This window comes from Phyllobates terribilis, unplaced genomic scaffold (assembly GCF_046119375.1).
Source record: "Phyllobates terribilis strain yellow unplaced genomic scaffold, ASM4611937v1 Scaffold_1__5_contigs__length_1240528914, whole genome shotgun sequence".
In the NCBI taxonomy this organism is placed as follows: domain Eukaryota; kingdom Metazoa; phylum Chordata; class Amphibia; order Anura; family Dendrobatidae; genus Phyllobates; species Phyllobates terribilis.
In genome coordinates, this window is record NW_027362761.1 from 749297016 (window position 1) to 749313343 (window position 16328).

The 16328-nt window shown below is 42.3% G+C and overlaps 1 protein-coding gene across 1 annotated transcript in view; it reads left to right on the forward strand.

The window, feature by feature from the left end:
- Positions 1-16328, forward strand: part of PDE4C (phosphodiesterase 4C) — a 1152428-nt gene that overhangs the window by 231010 nt on the left and 905090 nt on the right. The window lies entirely within an intron of this gene.

The window sequence follows — 16328 nt, forward strand, 5'->3', positions numbered from 1 at the left end:
ACATCTAGATAAGTTCCTTGAGGGGTCTAGTTTCCAAAATGGGGTGACTTGTTGGGGGTTTCCTCTGTTTAGGCACCTCAGGGGCTCTCCAAATGCAACATGGCGTCCGCTATCCATTCCAGTCAAATTTCCATTCCAAAAGTCAAATGGCGCTCCTTACCTTCCGAGCCATGCCGTGCGCCCAAACAGTGGCTTTGCACCACATATGGGGTATCAGCGTGCTCAGGAGAAATTGCACAACACATTTTGGGGTCCATTTTTTCTGGCTGCCCTTGTGGAAATTAAAAATTTGAGGCTAAAGTAGCAGTTTTGTGATAAAAATGTGTTTTTTTATTTTCACCTTTCAACATTATAAAATTGTGTGAAGCCCCTGGGGGTTCAAGGTGCTCACCACACAACTAGATAAGTTCCTTGAGGGGTCTAGTTTCCAAAATGGGGTGACTTGTTGGGGGTTTCCTCTGTTTAGGCACCTCAGGGGCTCTCCAAATGCAACATGGCGTCCGCTATCCATTCCAGTCAAATTTCCATTCCAAAAGTCAAATGGCGCTCCTTACCTTCCGAGCCATGCCGTGCGCCCAAACAGTGGCTTTGCACCACATATGGGGTATCAGCGTGCTCAGGAGAAATTGCACAACACATTTTGGGGTCCATTTTTTCTGGCTGCCCTTGTGGAAATTAAAAATTTGAGGCTAAAGTAGCAGTTTTGTGATAAAAATGTGTTTTTTTATTTTCACCTTTCAACATTATAAAATTGTGTGAAGCCCCTGGGGGTTCAAGGTGCTCACCACACAACTAGATAAGTTCCTTGAGGGGTCTAGTTTCCAAAATGGGGTGACTTGTTGGGGGTTTCCTCTGTTTAGGCACCTCAGGGGCTCTCCAAATGCAACATGGCGTCCGCTATCGATTCCAGTCAAATTTCCATTCCAAAAGTCAAATGGCGCTCCTTACCTTCCGAGCCATGCCGTGCGCCCAAACAGTGGCTTTGCACCACATTTGGGGTATCAGCGTGCTCAGGAGAAATTGCACAACACAGTTTGGGGTCCATTTTTTCTGGCTGCCCTTGTGAAAATTAAAAATTTGAGGCTAAAGTAGCAGTTTTGTGATAAAAATGTGTTTTTTTATTTTCACCCTTCAACATTATAAAATTGTGTGAAGCCCCTGGGGGTTCAAGGTGCTCACCACACATCTAGATAAGTTCCTTGAGGGGTCTAGTTTCCAAAATGGGGTGACTTGTTGGGGGTTTCCTCTGTTTAGGCACCTCAGGGGCTCTCCAAATGCAACATGGCGTCCGCTATCGATTCCAGTCAAATTTCCATTCCAAAAGTCAAATGGCGCTCCTTACCTTCCGAGCCATGCCGTGCGCCCAAACAGTGGCTTTGCACCACATATGGGGTATCAGCGTGCTCAGGAGAAATTGCACAACACATTTTGAGGTCCATTTTTTCTGGCTGCCCTTGTGAAAATTAAAAATTTGAGGCTAAAGTAGCAGTTTTGTGAAAAAAAGTTAAATGTTCATTGTTTTCTTCCACATTCCAAAAATTCCTGTGAAGCACCTGAATGGTTAATAAACTTCTTGAATGTGGTTTTGAGCACCTTGAGGGGTGCAGTTTTTAGAATGGTATCACTTTTGGGTATTTTCTGTCATAAAGGCTCCTCAAAGTCACTTCAAATAAGATGTGGTCCCTAAAAAAATGTTTTTGTAAATTTTGTTGTAAAAATGAGAAATCGCTGGTCAACTTTTAACCCTTATAGCTCCCTAACAAAAAAAAATTTTGGTTCCAAAATTGTGCTGATGTGAAGTAGACATGTGGGAAATGTTATTCATTAACTATTTTGTGTGATATATCTCTCTGATTAAAGGGCATGAAAATTCAAAGTTTGAAAATTGCAAAATTTTCAAAATTTTCGCCAAATTTCTGATTTTTTCACAAATAAACGCAAGTGATATCGAAGAAATTTTACCACTATCATGAAGTACAATATGTCACAAAAAAACAATCTCAAAATCAGGGGGATCCGTTGAAGCGTTCCAGAGTAATTACCTCATAAAGTGACAGTGGTCAGAATTGAAAAAATTGGCCCGGTCACGAAGGCAAAAACAGGCTCTGGCGCGAAGTGGTTAATGTGGTACCGCTGTAAACTTACTGACCCAAAGAACAAACTACCTTATCAATTTTACCACACACGGAACAGCATAAAAAATGTAAAAAAAGCAATTCCTGAATTACTGGTTTTTGTTTATTCTGCCTCCCAAAAATTGGAATAGAAAGCGATCAAAAAATGTCACGTGCCTGAAAATGGTACCAATAAAAACGTCAACTCATCCCGCAAAAAACAAGCCATCACATGACTGTCAGCCAAAATATGGAAAAATTATAGCTCTCAAAATATGGCGATGCAAAAACTAGATTTTGCAAAAAATTGCGTCTTTTAGTGTGTGACAGATGTCAATCATAAAAACCCAATATGATTCTGGTATCGCTGTAATCGCACCGACCTGAAGAATAAAGTCATCTAATCACTTATACTGCACGAGGAATGGCGCAAAAAATAAACTCTAGGGTTAGGGTTGTGCTAGGGTTAGGGTTGGGGTTAGGGTTGGGTTAGGGTTGGGGTTGTATTAGGGTTGTAGTTAGGATTGGGATTTTTTTCAAAAGTATAAATAAAAAAAATGATGACGATATGGCAGCTAGTGTTGAGGGCAAGTGCTCGCTACTTGAGTTTGCATCGGGTGCTCGGGTATGCACTGAGTATCGCAGGTGCTCGAGTGACATGCTAGAGTCTCTGCCCCATATGGTTCACGGCCAAAAAAAACTTGCGGGGATTGCCTGCCATGCACGTGCGTTCCCCGCATGTTTTTTTTGGGGTGTCTAATAACCGTGAAACATGTGGGCGCGGACTCAAGCATGCCATTGGAGCACCTGCGATACTTGGTGCATACCCGAGTACCCGATGCAAACACAAGTAGTGAGCACTTGCACTCAAGACTGATGACAACTTATTCAATATGATGACCTAATGTTATCAAATTCTGTGTCGTACATCTGGGTTCAAAATGTTCACTATACCCCTTGATAAAATCCTTGAGCGGTGTAGTTTCCAAAATGGGGTCACTTGTGGAGGGTTTCCACTATTTAGGCACATCAGGGGCTCTCCAAACGCGACATGGCGTCCTCTTTCAATTCCAGACAATTTTGCGTTTAAAAAGTCACACAGTGCTCCTTCCCTTCTAAACTCTGCCGTGTGCCCAAACACTGTATTTCCCCCACATATGGGGTATTGGCATACTCAGGAGAAATTGCACAACAGTTTTTGGGGTCTATTTTCTCCTCTTACCCTTGTGAAAATAAAAAAATTGGGGCTAAAACATAATTTTGTGGAAAAAGTTTGATTTTTTTTTTATTTTCACGGCTCCATGTTATAAGCTTCTGTAAAGCACTTGGGGGTTCAGGGTGCTCACCACACATCTAGATAAGTTCCGTGAGGGGTCTAGTTTCCAAAATGGTGTCATTTGTCAGGGTTTTCCACTGTTTAGGCACATCCGCTAATTATTCAAGCAAATTTTAAATTCAAAAAGTCAAATGGTTCTCCTTCCCTTCCGAACCCTGCCGTATGCCCAAGCAATGGTTTTCCCCCACCTATGAGGTATTGGCTTACTCAGGAGAGATTGCATAATGAGTTGCATCGTGCAATTTATCCTGTTACCCTTATGAAAAAGCAAAACTGGGGGATTAAAAACATTTTTGTGGGAAAAAGGTGAAAATGTTATTTTCACGGCTCCATGTTATAAACTTCTGTGAAGCACCTGGGGGTTCAAGGTAATCACCACACATCTGATAATTTCCCTGAGGGGTCTAGTTTCCAAAATGATGTCACTTGTGGGGGCTTTCCACTGTTTAGGCACATCAGGGGCTCTCCAAATGCAACATAGCGTCCGCTAATTATTCAAGCAAATTTTACATTCAAAAAGTCAAATGGCGGTCCTTCCCTTCCGAGCCCTGCAGGGCGCCCAAACAGTGGTTTTCCCCCACATATGGGTATCTGCGTGCTCAGGGGAAATTGCACAACAAATTTTGGGGTCCATTTTTTCCTGTTACCCCTGCGAAAATAAAAAAAATTGGGTCTAAAGTAACATTTTTGTGAAAAAAGTTAAATGTTAATTTTTTTCTTCCACATTCCAAAAATTCCTGTGAAGCACCTGAAGGGTTAATAAAGTTCTTGAATGTGGCTTTGAGCATCTTGATGGGTGCAGTTTTTAGAATGGTGTCACTTTTGGGTATTTTCTGTCATAAAGACCCCTCAAAGTGACTTCAAATGTGATGTGGTCCCAAAAAAGGTATTGAAGTACTTATCTATGGCAGGTAGTTCATATGATAGGGACATGTAAAAAGTGGCCAACCCCTTTATGGCATGACTGGATTTTTTATTACTTGAAATTATGCATTCTCAATAGCCTATACAGTATGCTTGCCTGTCTAGCCAGCTATCTTGCACTATTGCTACACTAGAGCAGACGAAATAAAAATAAACATTTTATTTTTACTGTAATATATACAATATGCAGTGACAAGCAAAAGGGTAACAATGTTTTGAACTTTTGACTTTCAGACTCCATATCTCACCATCCACTACTGCTTTGAACGTTAGACTACCAGCATTTTATAGACAATCATCTTGGCTATCTCATACATGAATTTTTCTTACAACTGTTTAGCATATGATTAGTTATGCAGATTCTTGTCATGTCACTGCATTGTTACAGTTTTGCTCCTTGGTGGTGGAAAAATCTTTTTCTTAATGTATACTACAAATACAACCTGTTCTCACATTCCCTAATAGCTCAGTGTGGTATTAGGTTGATTCCTAAATGAAAGATCACTGGTTCAATTGAAGAACAGCCATGAAGAAAATTTCCCAAGAAAAGAGAAACAGCATCATCCAGCTCATCGATAACAGTCTCTCAGCCAAGAAAATTGTCAAACTGCATCATGTGAATGCCATGGCAGTTGGAAGAATACAAGATTAAGTCTATACATCCATTCAAAAGCCAAGAGGTGGACGTTCAGGCAAAATATCGTAGTCAACAAGTTGGCTCATCACAAGGTCTATCAGTTTTGGCGTGACAAACACGGCAGTTGAGGTGGCTCGTATGCTTCGTAATTGTAAGATCACAGACTTCCATGTAAGCACCGTACGATGCACATTACACAAATCTGGAATAGTGAAAAAAAAAAAAAGTGAAGAACCCTCAACTTTAATATCGTCATAAGAAGCGTTGGCTCGAGTTTGCAAAAAAGGACAGTAGAAAATTGTAAATGGGTGATTTGGAACTATGAGAAGAAAGTCCATAGACTAGGCTCTGATGGGTTCAAATGGGTCTGGAAGAAACAAGGGGAAAAGGGGCTATCAGATCGAGAAATTGAAGGAACTGTCAAGTGCGGTGGAGGAAGTCTGATGATATGAGGTTGTTTCACATCCAAAGACGTTGGATACTTGACTAGGATTGATGGTGGTCTCAATGCTCAGCTATATGTGAGTATCCTACAAGACGAGTTACTTCGTACACTCGAGTACCATGGGTGTGAAAAGGACGACATAGTGTTGCAGCAGGACAACGACCCGACGCATACGTCAAGATTAGTGAAGAAATAGTTCAGTGATAATGAAGTAGAGGTGCTGGATTGGTCCCCACAGTCCCCAGACCTCGGCCCAATCGAACTCTTGTGGGTAGAGTTAAAGAAAAGTAAAAGAAAAAATAAAGTTCACATCAGCTCACCAGTGCAGGCAATAATCCACAAGGGGTGCGGTGCACGGACAAATCCTGGCTCCGGTTTCAGGTAAGTAGACATGACGAGAAAAGGGAAAAAGTCCAGCTACCACAAAAAAAATTCTTAGAAAAACAAGTGAAAAAATATTAAAAACATAATTTATTTGAATAGCATTAGGCATATGCCTTTGGAGCGCTACCACTCTCTTAATCATAGACTATGATTAAGAGTGTGGTTGCTCTCGAAAGGCGTAGACCTAATGCTATGTTTTTACAACATTCAAATAAATGATGTTTTAATATTTTTTCACTGTTTTTCAAAAAAAAAAAATTGCGACAGTTGAAGAAAAAACTGTATAAATATCCAAGTGAGCCAATGAGTATACACCAACTTTGGGAACATGTAGAAGAGGCATGGGAGCAGATATCGGTCGAGACATGTTTGAATCTGATCAAGATCATGCCCAGAAGGATTCGAGCAGTGCTGAAAGGCTGAGGTGGATTTAAAAAATACAGTAACATGACAAGAATCTGCTTAACTAATCGTATGCTAAATAGTTGCAACTCATATTTATGTATGAGAGAGCCAGGATGATTGTCTATAAAATGATGGTAGTCTCCCGTTCGAAGCAGCAGTGGATGGTGAGATATGGAGTCTTAACGTCTTCACTCCCCAAGCCTATTTTCACCTTCATGATCAGGCCAAGTTTTACAATTCTGACAAGTGTCACTTTATGAGGTAATAACTCTGAAACACTTCAACAGATCCCCCTGATTCTGAGATTGTTTTTTCGTGACATGTTGTACTTCATGATAGTGGTAAAGTATATTCCATATGACTGTCATTTATTTTTGAAAAAAACTGAAATTGGCAAAAAATTGGAAAATTTTGTCATTTTTACATTTTAATTTTTATGCCTTTAAATTAGAGAGTTATGTCAAACAAAATAGTTAATACATAACATTTCCCACATGTTTACTTTACATCAGCAGGATTTTTGGAACAATTTTTTTTTGTTAGGAAATTATAAGGGTTAAAATTTGACCAGCAATTTCTCATTTTTCCAACAAAATTTACAAAACCATTTTTTTAGGTACTACATCACATTTGAAGTAACTTTGAGGGGTCTGTATGACAGAAAGTACCCAAAAGTGACACCATTCTAAAAACTGCACCCCTCAAGGTGCTCAAAACCACATTCAAGAAGTTTATTAACCCTTCACGTGCTTCACAGGAATTAATGGAATGTGGAAGGAAGAAATGAACATTTAACTTTTTTTCACAAAAGTGTTAATATAGACCCAATTTTTTATTTTTTTTTACTTTAGCAAGGGTAACAGGAGAAAATGGACCCCAAATTGTTTTGTACAATTTCTCCTGAACATGACGATACCCCATATGTGAGGAAAACCACTGTTTAGGTGCAAGGCAGAGCTCAGACGGGAAGGAGCGCCATTTGACTTTTTGAATGTAAAATTTGCTTGAATAATTAGCGGACGACATGTCGCATCTGAAGATCCCCTGATGTGCCTAAACAGTGGAAACCCCCCACAAGTGACACCATTTTGAAAACTAGACCCCTTAGGGAACTTATCTAGATGTGTGGTGAGCACCTAGAACCCACAGGTACTTCACAGAAGTTTATAATGTTGAGCCGCAAAAATAAAATCACATTTTTCCTACAAAAATGTTTTTTAGCCCCTGATTTGCCTAAACAGTGGAAACCCCCCAGGAATGACACAATTTTGAAAACTAGACCCCTCAGGGGAACTTATCTAGATGTGTGTTGAGCACTTTGAACCCCCAGGTGCTTCACAGAGCCGTAAAAATAAAAAAACACTTTTTTCCCACAAAAATGTTATTTTAGCCCTAATGTTTTTATTTTCACAAGTGTACCAGGAGAAAATGGACCCCAAAATGTGTTGTTCGCAGATACCCCATACTGTTTGGGCGCACAGCAGCGCTCAGAAAAGGACTGACAATTTGGAACACAGACTTTAGAATTGTCTTCCGGTGTCATGTCGCTCTTGGAGAGTCCCTAATGTGCCTAAACAGTAGAAAACCCCCACAAATAACCCCATTTTGGAAACTAGACCTCTCACGGAATTTATCTAGACATGTGGTGAGCACCTTGAACCCACAGGTGCTTCACACAATTTTACAACATTGATCTGTGAAAAAAAGTTTTTTCATTTATTTTCACAAGGATAGCAGGAAAAATAGACCCCAAAACTTGTTGTGCAATTTCTCCTGAGTACGCTGATACCTCATATGTGATCGAAAACTATTTTTGAGGCACAGTGCAAAGCTCCTAAAGGAAGAAGTGCCATATTGGACTTCAGATTTTGCTGGACTGGTTTGAGAGTGCCATGTCACATTGGCAAAGCCCCTGAGGTGCCAGAACAGCAGAACCCATCCATAAGAGACCCCATTTTACAAACTACACCTCTCAATGAATTCATCTAGGGGTGCAGCGATCATATTGACACCACAGGTGGGTCACAGAATTTTATACCATTGGGCAGTGAAGAAAAAATTAATTACATTTTTACCTCCAAAATGTTCTTTCAGCACCAGATTTTACATTTTCACATTAAGAAATTGGTAAAAATGGCACTAAAATTTGCCCCACAATTTCTGCTGAATGTAGACATACCTCATATCGCTTGGGAGGGACCGAGCTCTATTTGCCTGCTGGAGCGCAGATATTCCTAGAATAGTATGTAGACTCCATATACAGAGCCCCTAAGTGCTAGAAGAGCAGAATCTTCCTCAAGTGACCCCATTTTAGAAATTATACCCCTTTGGGCGGGCGATCGCCATGACGTATCCATACGTCCAAGGTCAGTAATTACAAGGCGACCTGGACATATGAATACGTCAAAGGTTGTGAAGGGGTTAAAGTCAAAAGTTCGAAACATTGTTACCCTTTTGCTCGTCACTGTATATATACAGTCATGGTCGAAAGTGTTGACACCTTGAAATTGTTCCAGAAAGTGAAGTATTTCTCCCAGAAAATTATTGCAGTTTCACATGTTTTATTATAGAAGTGTATATTTCCTTTGTGTGTATTGAAACAACACAAAAGAACAGAGAAAAAAGGCAAATTGGACATCATTTCACACAAAACCCCTAAAATGGTCCTGACCAAATTATTGCCACCTTTCTGAAATTGTGGGTAAACGACTTTGTTTCAAGCATGTGATGCTCATGCAAATTCACCTTTGGCAAGTAACAGGTGTGGACAATATGAGAATCACACCTGAAACCAGATAAAAAGGGGAGAAGTTGACTCAATCTTTGCATTGTGTGTCTGTGAGTGCCACACTAAGCATGGAGAACAGAAAGAGAAGGAGAAAACTGTCTGAGGACTTGAGAACAAAACTTGTTGAACAATATTAACAATCTCAAGCCTATAAGTCCATCTCCAGAGATTTTGATGTTCCTTTTAGAGATGAGAGTTGTTCTACTCGAACTGTTCGCCAATCTCAAATTCGAGCTGTTTTGGGCGGTGTTCGAGCCGTTCGGCGAACAGGAACGATTTGAGAAAAATTCGGCTGTTCGAGGTTATGTTCGATAACTGTTCGTGCACCAAAATCATAACTGGATTTTTTCTCAGTAATGATGAAAATTAATGTTAATACGCAGTTTGAGTGTACAGCGGGGTGGGGGGAGGGGCAGGGGATGGATCTCTGCAGGAATAATGAAGATCTCCATTTTTTTTTCTCTTTCCCGCATTTACAGTGGGGAGGTGCAATCTGTCAGCTTATCAGCAGCGCACACACGGAGCGAACTGCTGTTTTTCACACAAGCAAGGGCATGTGTCATTGGCAGTGTATGTCACATGTCCTTGCCCTATAAGACCAAGCCATTTTCCCTGTCGCCACCATTTTCTCACTGCTGCAGCTGCGTGTTAGACGGCACCGCTGTTGCTGTGTGCGCTATACCTTGTTAATTTCAAGCCAATTTTCGCACAAATCTACAGATAGCTTGGGAGTAGGGAATAGTTGTGATTGCAGTCCTTTTAAGGACTAGGTTACAGCATTTCCTACGACTTTTAAAAGGCAGGTCTGTGCTCTTAAATAGATAGATTGTGGGAGTAAAGACTAATTGTAATTGCAGTCCTTTTCAGGACTAGGTTACATCAGTTCCTATCAGTTTTTGCCAGGCAGGTCTGTGCCAGTGCTGTGCAAGTTTTTTTCACAGCATTTGGCTGAATCTAGCAAAGCTAATCCTTTTTGGCCTATTGCAGAGTGTGTTAGTCAGTGGAGTAGCCTATCTGTGTTGCAAGATATACCACCTGTGTATAGAATACCAATTTTTTTACTGCACCTAGTGAAGTAAAATCTTTTGGGCATAGCATCATTCTATTAGTCCATCTATACTGACCTCCATCAGGTTGCAAATTAAAAATAATTTTTATCTGCATCTAGATCTGAAAAAATATTTGGCCTTCTAGCAGTGTGTGGGACTTTCTCTATTAGTCCATCTATACTGACCTCCATCAGGTTGCAAATTAAAAATAATTTTTATCTGCATCTACCTCTGAAAAAATATTTGGGCTTCTAGCTGTGTGTGGGACTTGTTCTATTAGTCCATCTATACTGACCTCCATCAGGTTGCAAACTGAATATAATTTTTTTCTGCATCTAGCTCTGAAAAAATATTTGGTCTTCTAGCAGTGTGTGGGACTTTCTCTATTAGTCCATCTATACTGACCTCCATCAGGTTGCAAACTGAATATATTTTTTTTCTGCATCTACCTCTGAAAAAATATTGGGCTTCTAGCTGTGTGTGGGACTTGTTCTATTAATCCATCTATACAGACCTCCATCAGGTTGCAAACTGAATATATTTTTTTTCTGCATCTACCTCTGAAAAAATATTGGGCTTCTAGCTGTGTGTGGGACTTGTTCTATTAATCCATCTATACAGACCTCCATCAGGTTGCAAACTGAATATAATTTTATCTGCATCTAGCTCTGAAAAAATATTTGGCCTTCTAGCAGTGTGTGGGACTTTCTCTATTAGTCCATCTATACTGACCTCCATCAGGTTGCAAATTAAAAATAATTTTTATCTGCATCTACCTCTGAAAAAATATTTGTGCTTCTAGCTGTGTGTGGGACTTGTTCTATTAGTCCATCTATACTGACCTCCATCAGGTTGCAAACTGAATATATTTTTTTTCTGCATCTAGCTCTGAAAAAATATTTGGCCTTCTAGTAGTGTGTGGGACTTTCTCTATTAGTCCATCTATACTGACCTCCATCAGGTTGCAAATTAAAAATAATTTTTATCTGCATCTAGCTCTGAAAAAATATTTGGCCTTCTAGCAGTGTGTGGGACTTTCTCTATTAGTCCATCTATACTGACCTCCATCAGGTTGCAAATTAAAAATAATTGTTATCTGCATCTACCTCTGAAAAAATATTTGGGCTTCTAGCTGTGTGTGGGACTTGTTCTATTAGTCCATCTATACTGACCTCCATCAGGTTGCAAACTGAATATAATTTTTTTCTGCATCTAGCTCTGAAAAAATATTTGGCCTTCTAGCAGTGTGTGGGACTTTCTCTATTAGTCCATCTATACTGACCTCCATCAGGTTGCAAATTAAAAATAATTTTTATCTGCATCTAGCTCTGAAAAAATATTTGGCCTTCTAGCAGTGTGTGGGACTTTCTCTATTAGTCCATCTATACTGACCTCCATCAGGTTGCAAATTAAAAATAATTTTTATCTGCATCTAGCTCTGAAAAAATATTTGGCCTTCTAGCAGTGTGTGGGACTTTCTCTATTAGTCCATCTATACTGACCTCCATCAGGTTGCAAACTGAATATATTTTTTTTCTGCATCTACCTCTGAAAAAATATTGGGCTTCTAGCTGTGTGTGGGACTTGTTCTATTAATCCATCTATACAGACCTCCATCAGGTTGCAAACTGAATATATTTTTTTTCTGCATCTACCTCTGAAAAAATATTGGGCTTCTAGCTGTGTGTGGGACTTGTTCTATTAATCCATCTATACTGACCTCCATCAGGTTGCAAATCGAATATAATTTTTTTCTCCATCTAACCCAGCCAATAGTTTTGGCCTAATACCACAGTTTGGCCACTCAGCTCTGCTCGGTTCCCATCCATTGTTTTTTTGTGCAAACAACTCCAGAGTTGTGAATTAGTTAACCACCAAAATGAGTGGAAAAAGGCCTGCTGCTGGTGGAAAGGGGAATAGGCGTGTTGGGAAGGGGAAAAAAGGTTGTGTCCGTGGGGTAGGTGTTAAAGCAACAGTAACATCTGCAGAAGAAAGACCATCTTCCAGCCAAACTAAAATGTCTACTTCTTTTAGCGGACAATGTGATAAGATCCCTTTCTTACGGCCACGCCAATCGCTACAAATTCCAGATGAGGCACAAAAACAGCAGGTGCTTCAACGGATATCAAGTGCTCCTTTAAGTGGGCTCTCCTCCACATCAACTTCAACATCACAAATACTCCAGTCCTCAAAGGTGTCACCCCAATCGCACTTGCTTCCTCACAGCTCCAAAATCTCCAGCTGCCCGTCTGAGTATGAGGTAGAACAGATGGTTGAGTCTGCAGAGCTGTTTACTCATACTATAGCCTGGGAATCAGAGGTCGACTCCAGCGCTTCTGTGAATCCAGACGAGGAAATGATCTGCACTGATGCCCAGAATCTTTATGAGTCGGATCCAGGACCAGACGCAGAAGGTTCTGACCATAATGTAGACCCTCATTCCCAAACTGTAACTCCTGTTGGTGGAGACAATGAGGAAGACGATGATGAGACTCAAATACCTGATTGGAGCGACAACTTTAGTTTTTTGTCAGGGCAGGAACAGGTTGGCTCTGAGGACGACGGGTGTGATAACGCACAGGGTGATGATGATGAGGTTGGAGATCCCACTTACTGTCAACCCACAGTCAGCAAAGAGATGAGGTCAGCAGAGGAGGTGGAGGAAGATGCTAGTGACGACGAGGTCAGGTTGCGCCTTCCTGGACAGAGATGTAGTACTGGAAGCACGTCAACAACTGCATCCTCAAACACAACTCTGCCTCTCACCACAAGTCGTGGTGGCTCTTCAGGTCGCATGGGTGCTAAGCCTTGCATAGCCTGGGCATTTTTTCAGATCGATAAAGATGACCCAACTCGTGTTATCTGTAACATTTGTCAGCAAAAGCTAAGTAGAGGCCAAAAAATACATAGTTTGAGTACTTCATGCATGAACCGGCACATGGACATGAAGCATAAGTTGCAGTGGGAAGCTCAGTGTGCTACAATGCGGCCTAGCCGGCCGGGCCAACCACCGTCTGCCATATCTTGTGCATCCGCGGCCTCTTCATCCTCTGTGACTGGGGGGACAGCAGTCACACCTGTTTTGGGGCGCAGACCTGCCACCTCTTTTCCCGCAACAGCCAGCGTGATTGGCAGGTCATCATTTTCTTTGGAGGTGGTAACACCAGCTGGTGTTGAGCGCTGTCCGACATCGATAGCACCACCTTTGGATCAAGGCAACCTAACATGTCCGCCTGCATCTTCCTCACAGACCGGCAGTTTGCCGGGGACACCCTTATCAACCCCGTCTAAGCACAATAGCCAGCCCTCGGTCCCTCAGATGTGGACAAGTAAAAGACCATTTCCTCCTAGCCATGAGAAAGCTAAGAGGTTGAATTTCACCATCTGCAAGCTCTTGGCTACAGAAATGCTGCCTTTCCGCCTGGTGGACACAGAGGATTTTCGAGACCTTATGTCCGTCGCAGTGCCCCAGTACCAGATGCCCAGTCGGCACTACTTCTCAAAGAAAGGTGTGCCTGCGCTCCACCAGCATGTCGCACACAACATCACCGCTTCTTTGAGAAACTCTGTGTGTGACAGGGTGCATTTCACCACAGACACTTGGACGAGTAGGCATGGACAGGGGCGTTACATGTCGCTGACTGGGCACTGGGTAACTATGGTGACAGCAGGACAAGGGGCTGCTGTCCAAGTCTTGCCGTCCCCACGAGTTGTGCGTCAATCCTCTTTATGTCAAAGTTCCTCCACTGCTTCTGCCTCCTCAACCTCCTCTCGGTCTTCCACCTGCACCCAAAGCCTGTCTGGTCATGCCACAAGCTTTCTAACTGCGCAGAAGGGATCCTGCACACCTCCTTACTATGCTGGCAGTAGGGCTCAACGTCATCAGGCGGTTTTTACTTTGAAATGTCTGGGAAATGTGAGTCACACAGCTGAGGAGTTGTGGTCAGCTCTGGAGAACCAATTTCATGAATGATTGTCTCCACTGGACCTGAAACCAGGGAAGGCCGTGTGCGACAATGCTGCAAACCTGGGTGCGGCCCTTCGCCGGGGCAATGTCACACACGTGCCTTGTATGGCTCACGTGTTGAACCTGGTTGTCCAGCAATTTTTAGCCCACTATCCCAGACTAGATGGCCTTCTGCAGAGGGCACTGTCGCTGTGTGCTCACTTCTGCCGTTCGCATCCCGCAGCTCAGCGACTTACATCTCTACAGAAGTCGTTGGGCCTGCCACTTCACCGGCTAAAATGCGATGTGCCTACCCGGTGGAATTCAACTCTGCACATGTTGCAGCGACTGTGGCAGCACCGACAAGCCCTGGTGCAATACGTTCTGACGTATAGCCTGGGCCAACGAGACCCAGAGGTGGGGCAAATCACGCTGGAGGAGTGGTCTCAGATCAGGGACCTATGCACCCTTCTGCACAGTTTTGAAATGGCGACGAAGATGTTTAGTGCTGACGATGCCATTATCAGCATGACTATTCCGGTGATTTACATGCTGGAGCACATGTTAAACAGAATTCGGAGTCAGGTGGTGGCACAAGAGGAGGTGGAGGAAGTAGAGGAGGAGGAGTTGTATGCGGAAGGGCTAACATCTGCAAGGTCCAGACGGTCGGCAGCACCAAGGCGGCAGGCATGTGAGGGTGGGGGAGATGGTTTTACCAGGGCGCATGGTAGCAGCCAAACTAGTGAGGAAGGTGCAGGAGCCCAGGAAGAAGTGGAGGACGAACTGATGGAAGACTCATCAGATGAGGGAGACCTTGATCACATTTCTGTTGTGCGAGGTTGGGGGGAGAGGACAGAGGAAGGAAGCATGATTGTTACCTCGCCACCAACACAACAGGGACTTGGTGCTCCTGGATGCGCAACACACATGAGTGCCTTCTTGCTGCACTACCTGCAACATGACCCTCGAATTGTGAGAATTAGAAATAATCCTGACTACTGGGTTGCCACACTGTTAGATCCCCGGTACAAAAGTAAATTTGCCGAAATTATTCCTGCCATAGAAAGGGATGCACGCATGCAGGAGTATCAGCAGAGACTGTTGCAGAATCTTACATGTGCTTTTCCACAAAACACCAGTGGTGCACGTAGTGAATCTCACAGTTCCAACTTGCCAACCGTGGGACCGTCAAGTGTTCAGCACTCAAACCGTAACAGAACCACAGTATCTGCTGGTAACATCAATTTTGCGGAATCATTTCACCACTTTTTTAGCCCATCCTTTGCAAGGCCACAGGAGACAAGAAGTCTGACACATAGTCAACGCCTAGAGACGATGGTACAGGAGTATCTCCAAGTAAACATTGAAGCCATGACTGTGTCACTGGACCCTTGCTCTTTTTGGGCTTCCAATCTGGATAAATGGCCGGAGCTAGCCACTTACGCCTTGGAGATCTTGTCATGCCCCGCAGCCAGCGTTCTGTCTGAACGTGTGTTCAGCGCTGCTGGTGGTGTGCTGACAGATAAGCGCACGCGGCTCTCCACTGATAATGTAGACAGACTCACGTTCATAAAGATGAACAAATCATGGATCCGAAATGACTTTTCTACCCCTGTGTCATCCTGGGGAGAGTAAAAGCTTGATGATTGGTTAAAATCACCCTACCAACCGTTTTAAGCTTTCAAATTACTAATCATGTTTATCTGTATCTTGGCTGGAAAATAATTTGGGCTTTGTAGCAGTGTGCAGCACTGATTCTATTAGGCCATCTATAATAAGCTCCACCAGATTTAAAATTACTAATCATGTTTATCTGTATCTTGGCTGGAAAATAATTTGGGCTTTGTAGCAGTGTGCAGCACTGATCCTATTAGGCCATCTATACTAAGCTCCACCAGATTTAAAATTAATAATAATTGTTAGCTGCATCTAGCCCGGAAAATAATTTTGGGGCTCCGAGATGCGCAAGGCACATAAGTGCCTTCTTGCTGCACTACCTGCAACATGACCCTCATATTGTCAGAATTCGAAGTAATCATGACTACTGGGTTGCCACACTCTTAGATCCCCCAAACTTTTCGATCAACCTTTTCATTTTAATAAAGACCAAAAAAATGGTTATTTTTGAAATTATAAGCATTAGCAGGTTATTAGAAACTGAAATCAAACAGTTTTCAACTCAAAACTTTATTCTAGGTGATGTTACATTTTCACATAGGACCCCTTGTTCGAAAGGAGCTTCTGAACTCTCTCGTCCATTGAATTTGTCAGGTTTTGGATGGTTTCTGCTTCATTTGTTT